Source organism: Balaenoptera physalus (assembly GCF_965194825.1).
Source record: "Balaenoptera physalus genome assembly, chromosome: 12".
Classification (NCBI taxonomy): Eukaryota; Metazoa; Chordata; class Mammalia; order Artiodactyla; family Balaenopteridae; genus Balaenoptera; species Balaenoptera physalus.
Genome location: NC_138897.1, coordinates 86,834,144 through 86,855,100, shown reverse-complemented (window position 1 = coordinate 86,855,100; position 20,957 = coordinate 86,834,144). Strand labels below are relative to the sequence as shown.

Sequence of the window (20,957 nt, the reverse complement as noted above, 5' to 3'; positions counted from 1 at the left end):
TGAATCTTCTTCACAACCACTCCAAAAGTTGTGTTGTAACTATTATTATCCCCATTTTATGGTTGAGAAACCTGAAACCCAGATTAGTTAAATAACCTGTATGAGAGGTCACCCAGCTGGCAGGAGTGAAACCTAGCAGGACCCTGTGGGGTTCCTGGGCATAAAAGTCTTTCTGTCTCCTGTTTCTTGATTACAGGAAATAGGCTTCATTCAGCCTCCATGACCCTCCTTTGAATTCCAACTGCAGGGTCAAACAGCTGCTAATCAGGGAAGGGAGGGAGGAACAGTCAAGAAACAATAGTACAGCCCTGGCCGCCCCAAGGGGGTCATGGCTCCCCCTCAAGGGATACACATAACAATATCTTTGAGCTGTTTTACAGGTACTGAAAGCCCCACTGGGTGGAAGAAGTTAACTGCTTGCTGCCCACGAGCACGCAGACCAGTTGGAATCCGAAGGTCGATGATGCTGACACCCAGTTACCTCATCACCAACCAATCAGAACGTCCACGAGCTGACCACACCCTCCTCTTTGAACCATTGCTATCAAATTCCTCACTGCCCCCTCCAGGTCAGGACACACAGTTTTGAGGGCATTAGCCTGCTGTGGCCTCCTTTGCCTGGCAAAGCAATAAAGCTATTCTTTTCTACTTCACCCAAAACTCTGCCTCTGAGATTCAATTCGGTTCTGGGGTACAGAGGCTGGATTTCGGGTACCGGAGGAAGAAAAGGCCAATCTAGTTGATCACAGGGCTCTCTTTATTGCTGATCACACCACAGTTTACTCCCTTTCTTGAAAATGAGACAAATTATTCAATATTCGGCAGTTCATCCTGGAGAAAAGAAACAAGTGGCTACCCAAGAAAATCTCCTTTCATATTGTCAATATCTGGGCTGAGAGAGTCTGTGGGTTGGGGTGAGGGGTTAAGTCCCCATGTAGCTTCAGCTCTTTTCTCTTTCCCTGGAAGAAGACGAAGTCAACATCTTAGCAAAATCTGAGCGAACCCCCTGAAGGTCCAAGGAAACCCAGCCCCCCATTGCTTAATAACTGCTAACCTCATTTTCCATATAAGAAGCAGAAGCTGAGCTGAGTTTAAGCCAGTGGTGAAAGAGAAAAGAGCCCAGATGCAGAAGAGCTGGCTGGGGCCTGAACTCCCACTGGGATGAGGCTTCACGTGACTTCAGGGCTGCTGCGGTACGAATTCTATGACCCTGTCCGCAGGGTGCTATTCAATACCAAGTTACATGAGCCGCATTACAAGGCTGGGTGAGGGCAAGAGTAGTCCGGATATTTCTTAAATACCTACTGGGAGTTAGATACTGGCTGGGGATATGAGGCTGAACAAGACACCATCCCTGCCCTCAAGGAGCTCGTGGTCTAGTGGGGGAGGCACGAATCAAACAGGCAATTCAACTACCCTCCAGTGGGGCTGGGGGGTTACTGCTCCAGTTTCAGACTGAGCTGAACACAGAAAGTGGCGGGAACAGTTTTTCAAACGGAAGTTACCGTGAGGAATTGAAATGTAGAGTGTGATGGCGATGAAGGTTCTCTTGACATCCCCAAGCAGGAGGAAAGATGCCTAAAGCTTTAATGCTGCTGAGAAACCATGAGAAGCCACTTCAGCAAAATAAGCTTAGAGATGAGAGTCCTCACTATGAACTGAAAATGAAGCATTGAGTTTTACTTCATTTCATTTCATCTTTTTAGTGGTTTTTGCGGGGGTGTGGAATAGGAAATATTTTCAAATGGTTTTAAAACGTACAAGAGCGTGTATAGTTAAAAAGTATTATTTCCACCTTGTCCTCAAGCCATTCATTTCCCTCCCTGGAGGTGACTAAGTGTTACCAAGTTCTTGCGTATCCTTCCAGAGAGATATTATATACTTCAATAAACACACACACACACACATCTTTTTCCACCACAAGCATTCCCTTTTCACACAAATGGCAGTACTGTTTGTGCCCTGATCTCCCCCCAAAGAACAAATATATCTGGGAGGGTTTCAGAGGGCTGTGAGTGCACAACGAGGCTATAAGCGAAGATGATGCCCGGCTCTTGAGTCTTTGGAGCTGGGTCCGGGAGCATGAGTGGGGCTGAGAGGCAGTTGTCTGATACGTGGATTGGAGCTTGGAGAAGGGGATGGAATTGGAGATTAAGGTCGGAGGTGTTGAATTAAGTGTCAGAGAGGAAGGCTGGGGGAAGAGAGAGAAATAAAGAGAGAGAGAGAAACAAAGGGAGGGGACAGAGGGAGGAGGAAAAGAGGTCACAAAAGGGATGGATGGGGAGAGAGTGGGAGTGAGGAGAGGGGAAGGAAGGAGAGGGGAAGAGAGAGGAGAATAAGATTATAGAGTTAAGGACTGACACAAAAGGAAAACTGGCAAAGAGGCAAGAGTACCAAGAAGAAGATACAGAGAAGCCTGCCTGTTTGCGTAAATAAAGTTTTACGGGCACACCACCATTACCCAGTTGTTTACAGATTGTCTGCGGCTGCTTTTGAGCTCCAAGGGCAGAGCTGACGAGTGGCAACAGAGACTGTATGGCTTGCAAAGACTAAAATATTTACTACCTGGCTCAAAAAAAGTTTGCTGAGCCCTGGTTTAGAAGAATGAAGCCTGCACTTCTTCATGGCTTAAGCTGTGGCCATAGATTATTTTCGGAAACAAAACAAAAAATCCCACCTTGAAAGAAACAAGAGCATCAGCTCCAAACCGCATGTCATCAATGTGCTAATGGTGCCACAGTGCCTGGGTCTTCTCTCTAATTCTTATCTTTCTCTCTCCAGCCATGTTTGAGAAGGTTGGAAAGCTGGGAATCACAGACATTAGGGCTGGAGAATTGAGTGCATCACATGGCTCCCCTGTGCAAAGAACCTAAAGGCAGAGAGGATGCCCGCTTCCCCCCCACCCCCCGCCTTTCTAAGAAAATGGATATTGGGTCAACTCCAGCCTTCTATGCTTACAAAATCTCAAATCATATCTTTCCTCCTTTCCTAGTTACTTGTTGGCGTGAGAGCTGGAGCACATCTTGGTGATAATAACGACTATCATTCATTCGTTAAGGGCTTACCGATGACCTGTAGGTGCAATGCCTCCCCTTCATTTCCACTGAAGGTGGACCTTCAGGAGAGACCCAGAAATTTTCCCAAAGTGTCACTGAAGCTCCTTCTGGTTGTCATAACTTGGGGGGGGCGGTGCATCTGGTGGGTAGATGCCAAGGATGTTGCTAAATCCTACACCGTACAGGACGACCTTCTCCCATAAAGCTGCATCTGATCCAAATCGTCAGGAGTGCTGAGATCGAGAAGCCCCATCAGAGAGGACAAGTTTTATTTCTCCTGGACAGCCCAGGGCACCTGGCTTGTTGATGATCACGGTCTAGGTTCTGCCTTTTCCCTTCACCAGTATGTGTGGGGGGCAATTTCCAGTGAGCCTCCTTGCATTTCCACCCTTGTCTAATCCCCTCTGCTGGAGGGTACGCTGGACCCAGTGACTCACTTCTAATGAACACAATATGACTTCTGTCTCGGGCATTCTCTCCTGCTCTGGGAAAAGTCAGCTTCCAGATTGTGAGCTGCTCCGTGGGAGAGGCCCACTCAGCAGGGAACTGACACGTCTAGTCTACAGCCAGCGGGCACCTGATACCTGCCAACAGCCACGTGGGTGAGCTTGTAAGCGAGTCCTCCCCAAGCTGAGCTTTGAGATGACTCCAGGCCAACGTGGCATCTTGACTGTGGCCTCCAGGGCCAGAGGCCCCTAGGTAAGCTGCAGAAACTGTGAGATAATGTTTGTTTTAGGGTCACTTGTTATACAGCATAGATAACTAATATATAGCCATAGAGGAATAAACTCTCCATAGGAAACAATCGATGATTTGCATTATATAAACTCATTTAATTTCTCTTTAGGGTCTAGTCACTGCTTTTACCATGTATATCAGTCTCACCCACTGGCAATGAAAAAGAATGGGCCCATTTCAGGATGTGAATTGGCCTGGGGAATGAGTGGATTGCAAACAAGATAATTCCATAACTGAGCTACCACAGGAGACAGTAGATTGTAGTATTGAAAAGCACAGACTTTAGAATCAGAGAGACTTGGGTTCAAATCCCAGCTCTGCCACTTGTTACCTTTGGGTAAAATGCATAAGAAATAAATGCCTATTTTATAGGTTAAAAAAAAAACAAAAAAACCCAAGGCATGGAGAGAGAGAGAGTGACAGATCAAGGTCACATAGTCAAGGAAACAGATCCAATGATGATCATTAAGTAAACAAACTACTGAGTTGTTTGCAAAATAGGTAAATAGAAGAATAATCTGGGACTTTAATTGGTGTGTATACATATATGTGTGTTTGGATAGAGACTATAGCTTATAATTCAAATTTTCCTAGTGCACTTGGCAATCTGGCCTCTAGTGCTGCCATGCTCCACTTATACACACACACACACACACACACACACACACACACACACACACACACACACATGCCCCACTTGGATGGGACATTCATGCCAAGGGTAGTCAGAATATTCCCCTCCATGGCCCCAGAGGCCCCCCTGGTGTCCCGTGCTGGGCCATGGGCATTGTTGTGACCAGTCTGGCACCTCTTATGATGAGCATATGTTTGTCCCCAGCTATCCTCTGAGTGATATTTCCAGCCAGTGTGTCCTGGACAAATGCATCCAATGCTGCAAAGGCTCCCTATTGATGAAGGAGCTTTACAACCATGAAACAAAACTGCAACTGTGATGCTTCTCACCACCTCGCACGGTCTCCAGTATGTAGAATGCTCTAGTGTCGTGGCTTCAGCCTGAGGGTCAATGGAGAAGGAAAACGGGCTGAGGTTCAGACACCAAGACTCTGTTTATGCTTACAAAGCCAAAAGAAAACCAAGCAGCTCCTATTTAAGACATCTGTTATAGTCAGCTTACCTCTTTGTTACATTTCATATTCATATTTTGAACATAAAGTTAAAAACCACTGATTTCAGCAGTTATTATGCTTACATTGTAAATTGTATGTTTTCTCTCTCTTCCTCCTCTAAATTTTAGCCTTGCAATTTGTGCAGGGAGTGTGACCTTGTCACGTGGCATCTTTGGTCTCTGGCACAATGACAAACACAGAATGGTTTCTTGGCAGTTATTGGTTGAGTGAGTGAATGAACGGGTGGAAAATACCACTGTAAGATTTGTTGATTTTCAACTTTTACACTCTGCTCATAGACCAAGACTGGAAAACAGTTACAAGTCCTGAACAGAATGTGGGTGTTATCAATCTCCAGAATGTAAGAGTGGTAGTAAAAAACACAAGAAGAGCCTATGAGAACTTAACCTCCCTCCTCTGCTACAAAGTAAGGGGTCAGGTCAAAATACCCTTTAGGGTGAATGCAGCTATGTTACAAGTGTAACATAGTTGTTTTTTTAAGACATTTTTTTAAAGAACAGTTGTAGGTTCGCAGCAAAATTGAAAGAAAGGTGCAGAGAGCTTCCACACCGCCCCCTTCCCCGTCCCCAACACCCACCCCGCACTGGGTCCACACACGCACAGCCCCCACCATTATCAGCATCCCACACCAGAGTGGTGTTTTGTTACAAGTGATGAACCTACATTGATACATTATCACCCAAAGCCCATCTTTACATTAGGATTCGCTCTTGCTGCTGTATATTCTATGGGTTTGGACAAATGTCTAAAGCCGTGTATCCATCACAATAGCATCATGCGGAATAGTTTCACTGCCCTAATAGCATATTTTTAAAGGTTACAAAATGAACCAGTACAGGAACGAAAGGTAGTGCTGTCTCGGGGGTGGGGAATGGGATTCGGGCGTGGGCAGTACATAGGGATACAAAGAAGCCAGATTCTCATCTTTCATAGCAGAAAGTCATCAAAGCCTTAAACGTATCAACTGAGAAACAGAGGTAAAACTTAAATAATTTGGAGACAGGGATCATGGGAAACAGCAACAATAAGAAAAGCGTTAGACGTGGCTCCCTGGGGAATGGCATCAAGCGTGAGATGTGGGCAAGGAAGATGGGCTCCTCTTTGGTAAATGGCTTTCCATGCTGTTTTTTCTTTTTAACTTGTGTATGTTTTACATTAACTTTTTAAAAAAAAACTTAAAAGAATTTGAGAGCCCTACTTGGAATGAAAATACAGAGCCCTACTTTGTTTCCATGACAATCAACACAACAAGCCCCTCATATCCACTCTCATTTCAGAGTCAAGACAAAATTAATTTGGAAAAGAAAATACAACCGGGGAGCAGAGTTACCAACCTCAGGAAATTCAGGGAAATGTAATTGAGTAAGAATTATCTCCTTAATTACTTCTGACCAAGTCAATAACAACGCTAGATGAGAAACCACCATCACCACCAATGAGTATCAAGTTACTGAGAAACTAATCCGGGTGCAGACTTGTTGGAAAAAGCAAAACACCTTCCTTCTCAGAGTCAGCAAACAGGGTTGGGGGGTGGGCGTGAGCCGAGACGGGAGGAGAGTGTGGCTGGCAGCCCGGGGTGGAGAAAATAACAAGCTGAAGCTGCGTATTTTCAAATGTGAAAAGTCTGAACAAAGAGGGCTTCCCCAAAAAAGGCGAAAGCATGGATGCCCTTGATGGTGCCAAATGTTCATTTTCATGCTTTCCTGGGGCTAAACAGGGGAGAGGCCGGTTCGCTGTACAAATCACAGGGAGGTGAACCAAACACCACAGAGGTGGGTGAGAGATTATTTTTGTTTTCACAACACAAGAGTCTACACAGGAACTGCTAAGATTTTTTTTTTAAAACCATCTTGGATGTGCCTTTGGGGGAGAGGTGGCGAGGAGCCTTGTTCCAAAGGGGTCCTGCTGGGCAAAACGTCTAGATTTTTCTGGGACATGGTATTCGGGCTGGGGTAAGATCCTAGCTAGAGCTGAGATTCAAGGGTGCCCATTCGCCTAACCTCATGCAGACCTGCCTGTCCCCACCAATGTCTGGGTTTCCTGACAGTTGTCTAGGGTTCCCTACTTCCCTCTCACACTCTGTGCTTTGCTCCTGGCTCTCCTGCCCCTTGGACTTATCAATGAGTCATGCCCACTGTGCAGAGCATACTGGATATTCTTTCATTCAAAAAAGGCTTATTGAGCCCCTCTTAGGGTGCCAGCCCAGGGCTAGGATAGACACACCCTTTTGGAATCTCATGGGGACAGGTAGACAGTTAAACAAATCACAATGCCATGCTATGTAGGCTGTGGGCACGTGTGACTCATCAAGGATGGAAGTGACTTCTTAGGCCAAGCAGAGTCTGGAAGGCTAGGAGGCTCTAGAAGAAGATGAAGGAGGAAGGCGCTCCAGGCAGAAGTAACAGCACATGCAAAAAGACCTGTAGGTGACTCAGAACTTGATACTGAAGATGGTTCAGCCCAAGCGGAGCATACAAGTAGGGCAGTGAGGAAGGAGAGGCAGGCATAATAAGCTGAAGCTAGATTTACCTGTGGACTTTTGTTTACCTGAGGCAATTTTCTCTTTTGCTTAGGCCACTTTGATTTGGGTTTTCCTATCATTTGCAATGAAAAGGGTCTTGACCATGATTTTTGTTAGCACACTGCAAGTATTTTGTCTAGAGGACCCCGAACAACCCCCCAGGAGAGTTATATATACTATTACTAAACAACTGTGGCTAAACAACCCATGGGAGGTCATTAATTTCAGAATCATCAGAGATCATCAGAGTTGAGAGATCAGAGTTGAGAGCTCACCCAACACAATCTTTCCAGCAGATGACAGATAAACTAAAAACGGCCTGACATTTACTGAGTGCTTACTCAGTGCCAAGCACTGCTGTAAACGTTTACACGCATTAACTCATTTCACCCTTGCAACACATTCTGTAGGATAGGACTGTTATCTCCATCATACAGATTAGAAAATGGAGTTGCAGAGAGGTCAAGTATCAATACACTTCCAGAGTTGCATGACAAGCAAGGGACAGAGGTGGGTTTCAGATCCAATATGCAGTTTAGCTCCAAAGCCTGTACTCTCCCTGCTCCACGAACAGATGAGCAACCCAAGACACAGAGAGGCTGAGAATTTTCTGAAGGTCACACAGCAAAGTAGTAGAAGACTCAGGACAAGAATACACAGTAGGTCCTCACTTCTCAACATGCCACCCATGGTCTTTGGCAAATATGATACCTCTTTGAGCTTTGGTGTCCTCATGCACGGAGCCTACTTCATAGGGTAGTGATGGAGATTCACCATGCTAACGTGTGTCAGGTTCTCAGGACAGGGCCGGGTTTATGGGGTCTTCTCGATAAATGCTAGCTGTTAATGTAATTATTATAATTATGGATAATAAGCTGTGCTATTAATGAAGGTGTAAAATGCAGGTGATCTGCCACAGGACCATGGGCAAGTTGCTGAATTACAGTGGCCGCTGGTCCCATCGGTAAAATAGGGATATTATCCACCCTTTGCTCATGACACCAGAGCATTACAGGGATTAATTAGAAGTTGTATGATGTGTTGTGCTCTTTGATGCTCCATAAACATAGAAATGTGATGGTTGGATATTTATATAATCCCCATTACTGAAGATCTTGAATTGCTTTACTGATGTTAAAAAAAAAAATTCCAACTTTCCAAAGTGTATAAATCTGAGTTAAATAAAAGAAGACTGGGTTTTTATTATCTGCCAACAGCTTGGAAACTCAATAGGACTGGGCCTCTGGCCTCAGAGGACTGGCTGCTACGCCGAAGTCTTGGGAATGTAGGAGGGATGTGGACATCGTGGGGCTGTCTCTTCCTGTAGACTGGAGTTCCTTTGGGGCTAAGACCGAACCTTGTCATTTGCGGATCACAAGCGTTGAGCACAGAGACTGATGTGTACCCAGCGCAGGATAATCGCCAGGTGAAGGGAAGGATGATTGGATGGACGGCTGGAAGGCTGGATGGACAGATAGATGGATGGAATCCTTAACCTCTTGGTGAGGGGAGGTTAGGTACATCTGGCCCCAAATACTTGGGCCACACTACATGGGGAGTCACATCAGATATTGGAGAGAAAGCCACTCAGGAAGTGTAACAAATTGGCATCACACAGACCTGGGTCACCAGCTGAGTGACCTCGGGCTTGGACTGAACCTCTCTTCATGTGAAAATGACAATAATATCCGTTAGGATGCTTTGAGCTGAAAAGCAACAGGAAACTCCATCCACCCTTGCTTAAACAATAAGGAAATTTATTACTTCATGGAAGAGGGACTCCAGAGGAGAATCCAGGGTTGGCTTAGAAGTTCTGTAATGTCACCGAGCTTCCCACAGAGTCAACTGTCCATAGAATCAGCTTCATCCTTAGACATCTTCCTCTTGCGTTTGTAAAATGACTGCTGGTAGCCATCAGGGTCAAGACTTCTTTCCCAGAAGCCCCTGGTAAATCTACTGTTCATGTCTTATTGGCCCAAATGGGCTTTAGGCTGGCCCATCATTTGGATGGATCACTGCCTAGGTGAATAAGATCACCATGACTAGACCTGTGCTGCTCAAACTGTGGTCCATGGACCAACACCACCAGCATCGCTTGGGAGCTTATTACACTTGCAAATTCATGGGCCACGTACAAGACCAAGTGAATCAGGACCTCTGGGGGGTGGGGCCCAGGAATCCCCAGCAGGCTCTCTTGGGGAGTCCTACACCTAAGTCTGAGAACCACTGGGTTAGACAACTCAGCTGGGATGGTCGTTGGTGAGTCAACTACAAAATGTGGACGATAATGCCAACCTTAGGGTTGTCTTGAAAATATAAATAATATATATGGAAAGGACTGGCACACAGTAGGTACCTAATAACTTTTGGTTTCCTTCTTTCCTTTCTTTCTCTAGTGATGTATAAATATTTACTCTTCCCTTTAATTATTCCTCCCCCCCCCCGCCCCCGCCCCTCAAGGTGCCAAGCATTCTCCCGAGGCTCTATGGTTTCTATGGAAACCAACCTGTAGACTAATTTATACTAAAGTGGGAGTGGCTTAAGGTATGATTGAACCTAGTGGCATTTTCCCCCTGAAAATTGAGGCCAGGGAGTAGGCAATGCTAAATCCAATGGGATGCTTGGTAAGGGGTATAATTTCAGGTATGTACCAGGTTTAGTGTGTTGGGGAATGTTTTACGGTGACACCAAGCTGCTCCATCCTCAGATTACACCCCTAGGTTACCCTCGGTAACCTCCTACTCTGGCCACACGAGGGGGATCACTTGGCTGATCAGGAGGCCCAGAGGCAGCCAGGCTGGGTGAAGGCACATGAGCACAGGAAGCCGCAGGAAAAGGGAGGGGAAGGTCGGTCAGGCTGATGGCATCAACCTCCACCCTGTGCTTGGTCCTGTGTCTTTAGAGTCTTGTTTGGGACTTTAGGGAGGGACATAGCCCCTCTTGAGGCTCTGATCTTTGGATCTGCCAGTTCCAGATTCCCTTTGAAGAATAATAATAATTAAATGGAAAAAACCCTACAAGAATTTTTTTTTAAAGGAAAAAAAAAAACACACACACACACACCCAAGCAGACACCAGATGAGATCTGGGCACGACAGGCTCTATTGGCAGAGTTTCCTGATTCAACAGCTGGCTCTGCATGTCAGGCTCAAAGGAAAAAAAGAAATTGGCCACTCCTTTGAAGGAACTTTATTCTGAATAAGCTGGAACCGAAAAGGTCCCTTAATCCCCAGAGAGGAAAAGCCTTCTTTCGAACAGATGGGAGGGCAAAAGAAATGTTGGCAGGGAGAAAGGCATTAATTAAGTTGGAGCCCTGGCCCCTCACCTGACAGAAGGATGCCCTTCTGGGTCCTGTGTACATCTCCTTTAAGCCCCGCACAGACTGGGGCGATGACCCCAGTTTGTCATCTGGGCTTCCAGAGCTGGTTCTTTACCCCAAGCTAGGGACATGGAGACTTTCTCTGGAAGCAGGATAAATTGGGGCTACTTGAATTGATGAAATTTCCATACCCCACTCCATTAATCCTATATATATATGTATGTGTGTGTATATATATATATATATATATATATTTTTTTTTTAATCGAGGCATTTAAAAATTATTATTATTAGTTTAGAAACTGCCTTTGGCATCACATGGCCCTGCATTCCAGTTCACCACAGTGTGACCCTGGGCAAGTTATAACCTCACTGGGCACCGATTTCCTCACCGGTAAAACGAGGACATCCATAATATGGCTGTTCTTTTTAGGGACGTTGTGAGGATCACAGCTAATGAGTTCAAGGCACCTCACACCGCACCTGGCATTTAGTGTGTGCGCAATAAATGCCGGTTATTAAGACAATTATGGGCTCTGCCAACAAGCTCCTTGGCTCCTGAAGGCCCTGCCTAAACGACACCTTACCAGGAAGAGCGAGTGTGCATTAAAACAGTCTTAAGAACAGAAAGGGATCCTTGAGACACACTGCCTGGTTATAAAATGCTGGTTCCACCATGTTCGGCATCCGTGACCACGGCCCTCAGTAAACAGAGGAAAAGTGGATGATTTGGTCTTTAAGGTCCCTTCCAGCAGGACTCGCTGTGTCATCCTGTCTCCCTTCCCCCCCTTGGTCACAGGTGCACGTGAACAAGTCCCCGGGGTGGCGATGGGTCCTTCTGCTGCTGCCACATCCAGGCCCCATTCTCTCTCTCTGTGGCACTGGCTTCCTGGCTAGTCTTGCGGGTTCCCACTGACATTCTTGCCTCTTTATGATCTACAGTGGGTTTAACCGCATCCTCTTTCCAAAATGTGTGCCCACGTGGAACTTCGGCATGGGACCTTCTTCAGAAAGAGGGTCTTTGCAGATGTAATTAAGATAAAGTCACACTGGATGAGCGTGGGCCCTAAACCCAATGACTGGGGTCCTTATGAGAAGAGGGGAGGGCAGCAGAGGAGGCGGCCATGTGCAGATGGAGGCAGGGGTGGAAGGATGCTGCCCCAAGCCAAGGATCGCAGAGGATTGCCAGCAACCACCAGGGCTGAGGAGGAAGGGGCTAGGAGTGAGCCTCCAGAAGGAACCAAGCCTGCCCACACCTAGACTGTGAGCTTCTGAACTCCTGAACTGTGAGAGAACAAATTTCTATTGTTTTAAGCCACCCAGTTTGTGATAATTTATTACAGCAGCCCTAGGAAACTGACACGCCATCTTTCCCTTAAAACAAATGTCTCTACCACTCTCTTCAGTGGCCTCAAAGCAAAGTCCCAATTCTTCAGGGTTATTCTAGAGAGCCTTTCACGGCTGCATCTGCTGGCACACACACCCTGTCCTCCAGTCTAAACACCTCTGAAGCATGCATGCTCCTGAGAACAGGTCATGTCTCCTACAGGAGATGCCCTTTCTCTCCTCTCCCACTTGGAAAACTCCTGCTCATCCTTCCAGACCCAATATAAATATCGCCACCACTGTGAAGCCTTCCCAAGCACCGCCCCCCCTTCTTCAATTCTCCTTCCACTGGAAGGAGAATTAGTTGTGTTTCTCTTTATTCCCATAGCACACTGGACAAGCCCCTCTCCTTGGAACACTGAGTTCATGCACTAAAGCTATTTGTCTGATGCATCCACCCGTACACTAGTCATGAGCTCCTGAGATCAGATGGTCTTATCTTTGTCAGGGACTGATAAATGTTTGTTGGTTGACTAAATGACTCTTTGGAATGGATAATAAAAGATGGAGAGAACTGATATTATTTAACAGGAGATGCAACAACTGGGAGGTCGCAGAACATATGCAGAGATGACCAGGACATGAAGGGTCAAGATAATAACTTTCCCTAATCAGTCTTGGGGAGGCCAGTTGCCCATGTTGCCACGCATGCCATGACTTGGTCACCCATGAGAAGTACTGTTTTCTGTAGAGCCAGAAGCCGTCCCACTCTGGGAGCTCTCGGAAAGTGCAACTTTGCTTTTGGCGGGGGGATGCCCGGAAGCAGTTGGAGAGCTCCTCTGGCTTAGCAGGCAGCAAGGAGTATGGTCCTTGCATGGACCACCACGTGGTGGGGGGGATGCTAAGCACGTAGACCCCTCTCGCCATGAATTATCCCCTGCTTCGTGACAGGCAGAGAGAACTAGAGGAATTGCACTTAAGAAGCCAAAGGGGACCCTTACGAAGCTGGAGGGGACAAGCGGCAAGAGTGCGGACTTCAGCATCAGACACACATAGGCTTCTAACCCTCAATCTTCTACTGCCTGGTGGAGTGACCTTGGACAAGTCCTTTATCCTCTCTGTTCTCACCTCTGACATGGTGAAGGTGCTCATAATAAGGCCTGCCTTGCAATGTGGTTGTGACCATGAGACAGTGTACATGGAGTGCCTGGCATGTAGCAAGCTGTTGGTAAGTGGTTACCTGTCATTCTTTTTTTTTGTCTAGCAGGAATATTATTAATTTAACAAATGTTTTCTGGCGGCCTATTAAGGGCCTGTCATCATTCCAGGATCTTGGGAGCTCAAAAATGTTTAAACTCAAGATGCTTAGGGCTGTTAAACACTGTTTTTCGAGACCAAAGACGGTGTGCAAACACTCTCTTCCTGAAGGTGCTTGTTAATGTCTGACGGCTTCATTGTAGCCTGGCTGGACCAGAAAAGGCCATCTGCCCTCGGTCACCCCGTCCGCACCTCTGAGGGGAGTTCCATTACATGAGTCCTTATTTTCTTGCTGGATCCCTTTGCTGAAAATGCCACACGGAAGGGAAGCTACCTGACTGATGTTTCTTTCCTTTTGAAACCTTCCCAGGTGGGGACACAGGTACCACTTCGAAGGCTCTTTCCTAAACCACCAGGAGAAAATTCCATTTGCAAAACTTTTCTTGTGACTTGCTCTCCGAGGGTGAGCTGATTTATCATGTTTGCCTGCGTTTGTTTAAGGTACATTTCAAAAGTCGTTTACTGTAGCTAACGTTTTAAAAATATAAACATTCTCCCGGTTTAATGCATGTACAAATCTCTAGGATGTACATTTTTGAGCCCGTGGTGTAGGTGGAGACTCAGACAAATTAAATACTATTTGGGAGTAGGGGAAGCAGAGCGAGAAATCACTTGGAAGAGAAAGAACGACTGCAGGAACTATAAAATGAGAAGTACGCTGTGGAATCTTCAACACTATTGTGGAATGCATTTCCCCCTCCTCCTTGTCAAAGGATAACATAAACCATATTCCCTGCACTATGAGCCTAATCTTTGAAATGGCCCAAATCTCATTTTAACGAATACACGTGACTGAGTTTGTCTAACTAGAGGTTTAACGACCTGTAAAATGTGTCATCGGCACCTGGCAACCCTCGAAACTCTTATGCAGCACCTGCACCTCACACCATGAGGTCTGGGGTTGCGGGATGTTCAACTCGGTTTCCTTTAGGAGACAAAGTCGAGTGTTTGGAAGACAGAAATTTTGCACAAACGTGAAGTCCATGTATTGTTGTAACCCAGCATCATCAAATAGCATGGGTGACTGTGGCCTGTGGCATTCTCTTGTTGATTGGTTGATTGATTGACTGATTCACCCATTCATCCAATAAATATTTACTGAGTACCATTATGTCCCAGGCTGTGTGCTAGGGAGCTTGGTGTTAGGGATAACAAGGATAATACCAGTCATTACTGAGTGCTTGCCACGTGTCCTGTGTTGGGCTAATTACTTGGCATGGATTCCCTGATGCAGTTCCACCACCATCCTATAAGGTCAGTATCATCACTATCATCACCATTTTGAGAAAACCAGCCGAGACTAATCAGCCTCAATTCCAAACTCCCAAGAGAGAATCTGATTGGCCCAGCTTGGGTCATGTGTCCACCTCTGCTCATAGCTGGAAGAAGAGGGTGGAACTGTGTCACACAGTTCAAAGCTGGCTACAGTCCAGCAGAAGGTAGTTCTCAGAGAAGCAGGGTCTCCGGAAGCAGCTACCTTCCTCATGTATAGTGGTCTGCAGAGAGTGGATGTGGGGAGAGACGAAGGGTTGGGAGGACACCCTCAGGTCTCAGGTCCTGGAACCACTCTTAGGAGGCCCCACTGCACCTTCTGCCACTGAACTACAGGACATCCCTTGTTCTTAGGATAAATTCCCCACTTTCGATCAAGTTTCTCTGAACGCGTGTGTGTTATGTATGACCAAGAGGGCTTGGGTTAGCTGATCTTGAAATCACAGATCTCTGAGTATTTCCAGAGCACTGTCATGAGTTTTGGCCTCTGCCCTTTACAATACTGTGCCCTGCAGTGGAGTGAAGCAGTAGACCACACAGGTTTTGAGCTACCCACTGGCACGCTGCTGCAGGACCCCACTGTCGAAGGCTTCTAGCGGTGGCAACACCAGGTTGAGCAATTTCCCAGGGTTCAGAAGGGAGAAGAAGACACGAGACCTTCACTTATCCTAATGCATAAAAGCTCCTTCAACCTACACGTCAAAATTCTCTTAGCTTTCTCCACGGGTATCAACCACAGCGACAATAATAACAATGACGACAGCTCTCATTCACTGACCCTTGCTACGTGCCGGACCCCGTACCATGCACTCTACACACACTCTTCAACAGGACATGCACAACAGCCTTTCAGGTAGGGATTCTTATTGTTGTCATTGTACACAGGCAGAAACCAAGGCTCAGAATGGTTAAGTAACTTGCCCAGGGTCACACAGCTATGAAGTTTGGGAGTTGATATTCCAATCCAGATCAGTCTGAGACTAGATTCCGAGTTCTAACACTTACATCCAAGCCTGAAGCACTGAACTGTTGTCTGGTATTCCAACAATTTGATGGTTACCATCCAAGACCTCAGGTCTACGGCTCAGAATGTCTTCTATAAATCCTGAAAGCACCTCGACAGAATGTACAATGGTACAGCTGCTGTGGAAAACATATGATGGTTCCCTAAAAAAATTAAAGCCAGAATCACCACATGATCCTGCAATCCTACTTCTGGGTATATGCTCAAAAGAAGCTTATATACCCATGAAGCTTATAGTCTTTTGGAAGAGAAAGATATTAAACAAACATTGATTTAGTTACTATGGTAAGTACCACAATGGAAAAGTCTAGTAAGCACAGCAAACAGTGTTACAGAGGGGCATTTGGAGGGAGAATTAGGGAAGGTTCCTTTGGGGAGGTGATATCTAAACTGAGACCCAAATAATGATAAAAGTACATTTATTAAGGGAGTGTTCTAGTAGCAGGAGCAGCTTGTGCAAGTGTTTGCAGGTGGGAGGATGCTGGGCGTGTTTAAGACACTATAGCCTTGTCCCCTGAATTGAGACCGGCACTATTGTGGCACTGCGCGTAATAGTGAGACATCAGGAGTCCCCTCCCCATCTAGGAGAGGTGTTTGATGACCTGTTTATTTTATATATGAAAAGTAAGTGTAGTTACAGACTAAACAGAGGTGTTTCCCTATGGAGAGTCTATTCTTTCATGTGGCCACTTGCTAGACAGGGATCAGGGTGTTCTCCTCAGCGCAGAGGCGGGAAAAGCATCTTTGTCTTCTCATTTGCATTTTCCATTTAGTTTGCAAGTCCCCAACCCCTAACAGGAATGGGAGCAAAACCACTACCCCAAACAAATGGCAAGTTCGCTGTATGTGTGTGCATGCCCGTGGGGTATGTGTGTGCGTGTGTGATTTGTGGAAATGATGAGAGGTGGGGGACCCCACCCCATGAGATGCGTTGGCCCTGGACCTCAGACCCACTCTTGTCTGCAATGCCCTTCCTTTTTCCATTCTATATATCTACTTCTTTTCCAAGTCTGCCTAGGACATTGCAGCTTTACAAGCACAAGTCGCATGTTTGGGAGGTGACCCCAGAAAGCACAGTGAGCAAGTGAGACAAGAAGAGGAAGGTGTGCTAATGGGAAAGCAGGTTACCACTGTGGGCAACTGGGGCTCATCTCGCTGGGACCACTGGGGGATAGGACAGAGCAGGGCTCAGCAAACTTGTCTGGAAAGGACCGCAGAGTAATTATTTTAGGTTTTGCAGGGTATGCAGTCTATTGCACAACTCTATCCCTTGAAGTATCAAAGTAGTCACAGGCAATATGTACCGCATGTAAACAAATGGGTGTCACTGTTTTCCAATAAAACTGTATTTATAATAGCAGGTGATGGGCTGGATTTGGCTAGAGAGATGTTGTTTGTCAACTCCTGGTACAGAACGTGCCCCCGAGTTGTCGTTTCTGAAGGCAATGCAACCAGGTACGTATCCACGGACATTTGTCTGCCATTAGCGGGGGGCTGCTCTGGAGCGTATCACCTTCCTGCCCCTTCTGGACTGCCCCAGACCACAGGTGGAGAGCCAGAGATGCTGCTGTAGGAAGTCATGGAGGTGCGTGAGCCTGGGAAGAGCCAAGGGGATACAGGGAGGGCTCTGATGCCCCTGCAACCCATCACCCGCCCCCCCCGCCCAAGCCATGTGAGGACTTCTGACAATGAGTAAAACAAGGCTCAGAGAGGTAACATGATGGGCCTGACGTCACACAGCTTGGAAGAGGTCATGGTCAAAACAGAGCTGGAAGGATTTCCCTGGTAGCGCAGTGGTTAAGAATCCGCCTGCCAATGCAGGGGACACGGGTTCGAGCCCTGGTCCGGGAAGATCCCACATGCCGCAGAGCAACTAAGCACATGCGCCACAACTACTGAGCCTGCGCTCTAGAGCCAGTGAACCACAACTACTGAGCCCGCGTGCCACAACTACTGAAGCCCGTACGCCTAGAGCCCGTGCTCCGCAACAAGAGAAGCCACTGCAATGAGAAGCCCGCACACTGCACCGAAGAGTAGCCCCCGCTCACTGCAACTAGAGAAAAGCCCGCGCACAGCAACGAAGACCCAATGCAGCCAAAAATAATAATAATAAATTAATTAATTAATTTTAATAAACCAGAGCTGGTCCATATACTATTTGTGAACCATGAGACTCTGAAAGGTGGACTATTCATGTGGTGTTTCCAAATCGCATTTTAACATCTGTCAAGGCACTTTTGTTCTGAAGCACAGAGTTTGGAAAGCATGTCTTCATAACCTTTTCCTTGAAATGGAATTTCTTCCTTTGTTTGTGAACTGTTACAGAAACCCTTGAGAATCCAAGCAAGAACAGAGATAGATGATCTAAGTGTTCTTCCTTCTTAACAACCTTTTAAAATTGCTTGATTGTGTGTGTCCAGGATATACATATCGAACGGCTACAAACCAAGAAAGACACAGCAAACTATACAATAGAAAATAAATGATACAAAAAGGTAATCCTCAGAAAAGAAAATACAAATGGATAATAAGTATACAGACGAATAATAAGTATACAGACAATCGTCAATTAGGAATCAGGTAAATGCAAGAAAACCACAATGAGATGCTCTCTTTGCCCATCATATTGGCAAAAGTTTAAACATCATATTAAGAGTAGATGAATATGTGGAGAAATGGTACTCAGGTACTACGGGCAGGCTGCAAACTGGTACATGTGTTCTGGAGAGTACTGTGATTAATAAAATCCATTTTCTCTCCCTTCTTCTTTCAAGACCCAGAGGAGAAATCATGATGGTCCAGGCCAATCACGGTGGCTCCATTCCCCTCACGAGTGACTGGTGTATGTGTTAGCTTTACAGCCCAGTTCTGGCTCATGGGACCAGAGGAAGCTAAAGATATGCCTGCATGTGTCACTTAGGACATCTCCAGCCATCCTATGACCACGGGGGAGGCATTCCCAACTCACTGAGGGTGGCAGAGCGTAAACGTGGAAAGAAAGCACCTGGGTCCATGATGATGGCATGGAGCCCCTGAATTAACCATCTTTGGAAACTGACCTACGTTAGACTTCTTGTTAACATGGGAAAATAAAGCCCTTGTTGCTTAGCCACTTGAGTCTTCTTTTCTTTGAAGCCCGAAGTATCTTAATTGATATAAATTGCTTCTTCCCTGTAGAAACAGTGGCTCATATGTCCAGATAGGCAACAGACCAGCATTTTATTGTAGCAACATGTGTAACAATGAGATGTTAGCAGTGTGCATCAGCAGGGACCTAGAAAAATAAACTATGGGTCGGTAACACTACTGAATTCCAGGCAGCCAATAAAAACAATAAGGTTAGTTTTTATGCACTGGGTCCACCATGCAAAGATCTCCAAGATACATTCTTAAGTTTTAAAAAGTTCTGAAATAATACATATGGGAGAACTCCATTTTTGACAAACAAAATAATTCTCAAAATAAAATCTGTGTAAAGATTCATATATATACAATCATACCTACAAAGAAAGGGGATGGGGAAGCCACATCATATACATAAAAGGATTCGTCTCCAGAGGCTGGAGACAGACTGGAAGTGATACTCAAAGGAGATTTCTACTTTTTTATGGATTTTTGGCAACACTAGTGAATTTTATTTATGACCTTTGCCATTAAAAATAATGTGCAGATGGGCTTCCCTGGTGGCGCAGTGGTTGAGAATCTGCCTGCCAATGCAGGGGACACGGGTTCGAGCCCTGGTCTGGGAAGATCCCACATGCCATGGAGCAACTAGACCCGTGAGCCGCAACTACTGAGCCTGCGCGTCTGGAGCCTGTGCTCCGCAACGAGAGGCCGTGACAGTGAGAGGCCCGCGCACCGCGATTAAGAGTGGCCCCCGCTTGCCGCAACTAGAGAAAGCCCTCGCACAGAAATGAAGATCCAACACAGCCAAAAATAATAAATAAATAAATAAATAAATTTTAAAAAATAATAATAACGTGCAGAAAACATCCCACATGCTCATTATAGAAAAATGTAGCAAGTGGCAGAACATACAGATGTAAGTTTTGTTCAGACCGTGCAAGCCAGAGGTCTTTTTTCTTTTTTTAAACCATGATTTCAGGCTTCCTGGGAACAAAGAGAAACTTCTCCTCAGGCCCTCAAATGTTTTTCTTGTGTGTAGCACAATTACTTGGGCAGAGTTCAGTGTTTTTAATCAAAAGCTACTTGTCCAGTGGGCAATGTCACTTTTCCTAGCCTGTATAAACAAAGCTTTGTGGGAACTGGGTTTGGGAGGTGGAAGGGCTGCATCATTTGAACTGGGGTGTGTGTGTGTGTGTGTGTGTGTGTGTGTGTGTATGAGAGAGAGAGAGAGAAAGAGGAGGGGAGGGGGAGAGAAAGGGAAGGTGGATGGGGTGCTGTCTACGTGATTCTGGAGAATTCTCTATAGAAAGAGCCACCCTGTGTCTCCCTGCACCAACTCTTCTCCCCCAACTACTTAGCACCGTATGAATTCGCCTTTTCAGAGGGGAGAGGCTTGCTGTGATGCTCAGATGGTCATGAGAGTTGCAGGCACCGGCTGTGTCATAATCGCCTTCTCTTGTCTCCTACGTTTGCTTGGCTCTGATTTCTGGGGTGGGTAGCATTTGTCTCAAGGTCCCTGTCAGGCCGCCATGAAGTCACTGTTTTCTCTGACTGTGTCATTTCTGCAAAATCCTGGAGGGAGAATCCTGCAGGGTCTCCAGGGCTGGAATGCTGCCACTTGGACACTGTGCCCAACAGCCCTCGAATGGCTGTTCTGGAGGATTCGTGCCTTCACTGCCACTGCACGAAGTCTCCCCAGACTAACTGGCTCTGTTGCCCCCGTGACTGCCCCACGCTTTTTCAGACTGGAATTATCCTGGCGAAGGAGCACGCACTGGAGCTAATTCAGGAGATGAGGTCCGGCAAGCAGGTGTAAAAAAAAAAAAGAATGGCGGAGGAAATATTTGACTTTCTGGAAATCAAAACGGATGCTTCTCTAAGTGTATCACTTATACTCTCTGCTCTGCCCCCGCTCCCCCTTGGCGAGAGAGAAAAGCAAAACTTTTCAGACAGGGTCTAATCGTCGTCTGAAATAAACGGTTGAGAACGGGGGAGATTTAGGGTCTGCTGAACATGGAAGATTGAGGTGGGAGGGATAGTCCTGGTGACCAATTTCCAACAGCTGCGCTGTAACTGAATAAAGAAGACACCAGTGAGCCTTTGACAAAGC

General features: G+C 46.2%; 1 protein-coding gene and 2 long non-coding RNA genes across 6 annotated transcripts in view; 1 reads left to right on the top strand and 2 right to left on the bottom strand.

The window, feature by feature from the left end:
* The window catches only part of CCDC60 (coiled-coil domain containing 60), a 165,718-nt gene that overhangs the window by 106,307 nt on the left and 38,454 nt on the right, over positions 1-20,957 (bottom strand). The window lies entirely within an intron of this gene.
* Positions 1-20,957, top strand: part of LOC309639554 — a 192,412-nt gene that overhangs the window by 150,900 nt on the left and 20,555 nt on the right. The gene's annotated exons all lie outside the window — the stretch shown is intronic.
* Positions 740-20,020, bottom strand: LOC309639545. The gene is made up of 2 exons (XR_014251725.1): positions 4,603-20,020; positions 740-959 (listed from the first exon to the last, which is right to left on the bottom strand). It is a non-coding gene; the product is annotated as an uncharacterized lncRNA (long non-coding RNA).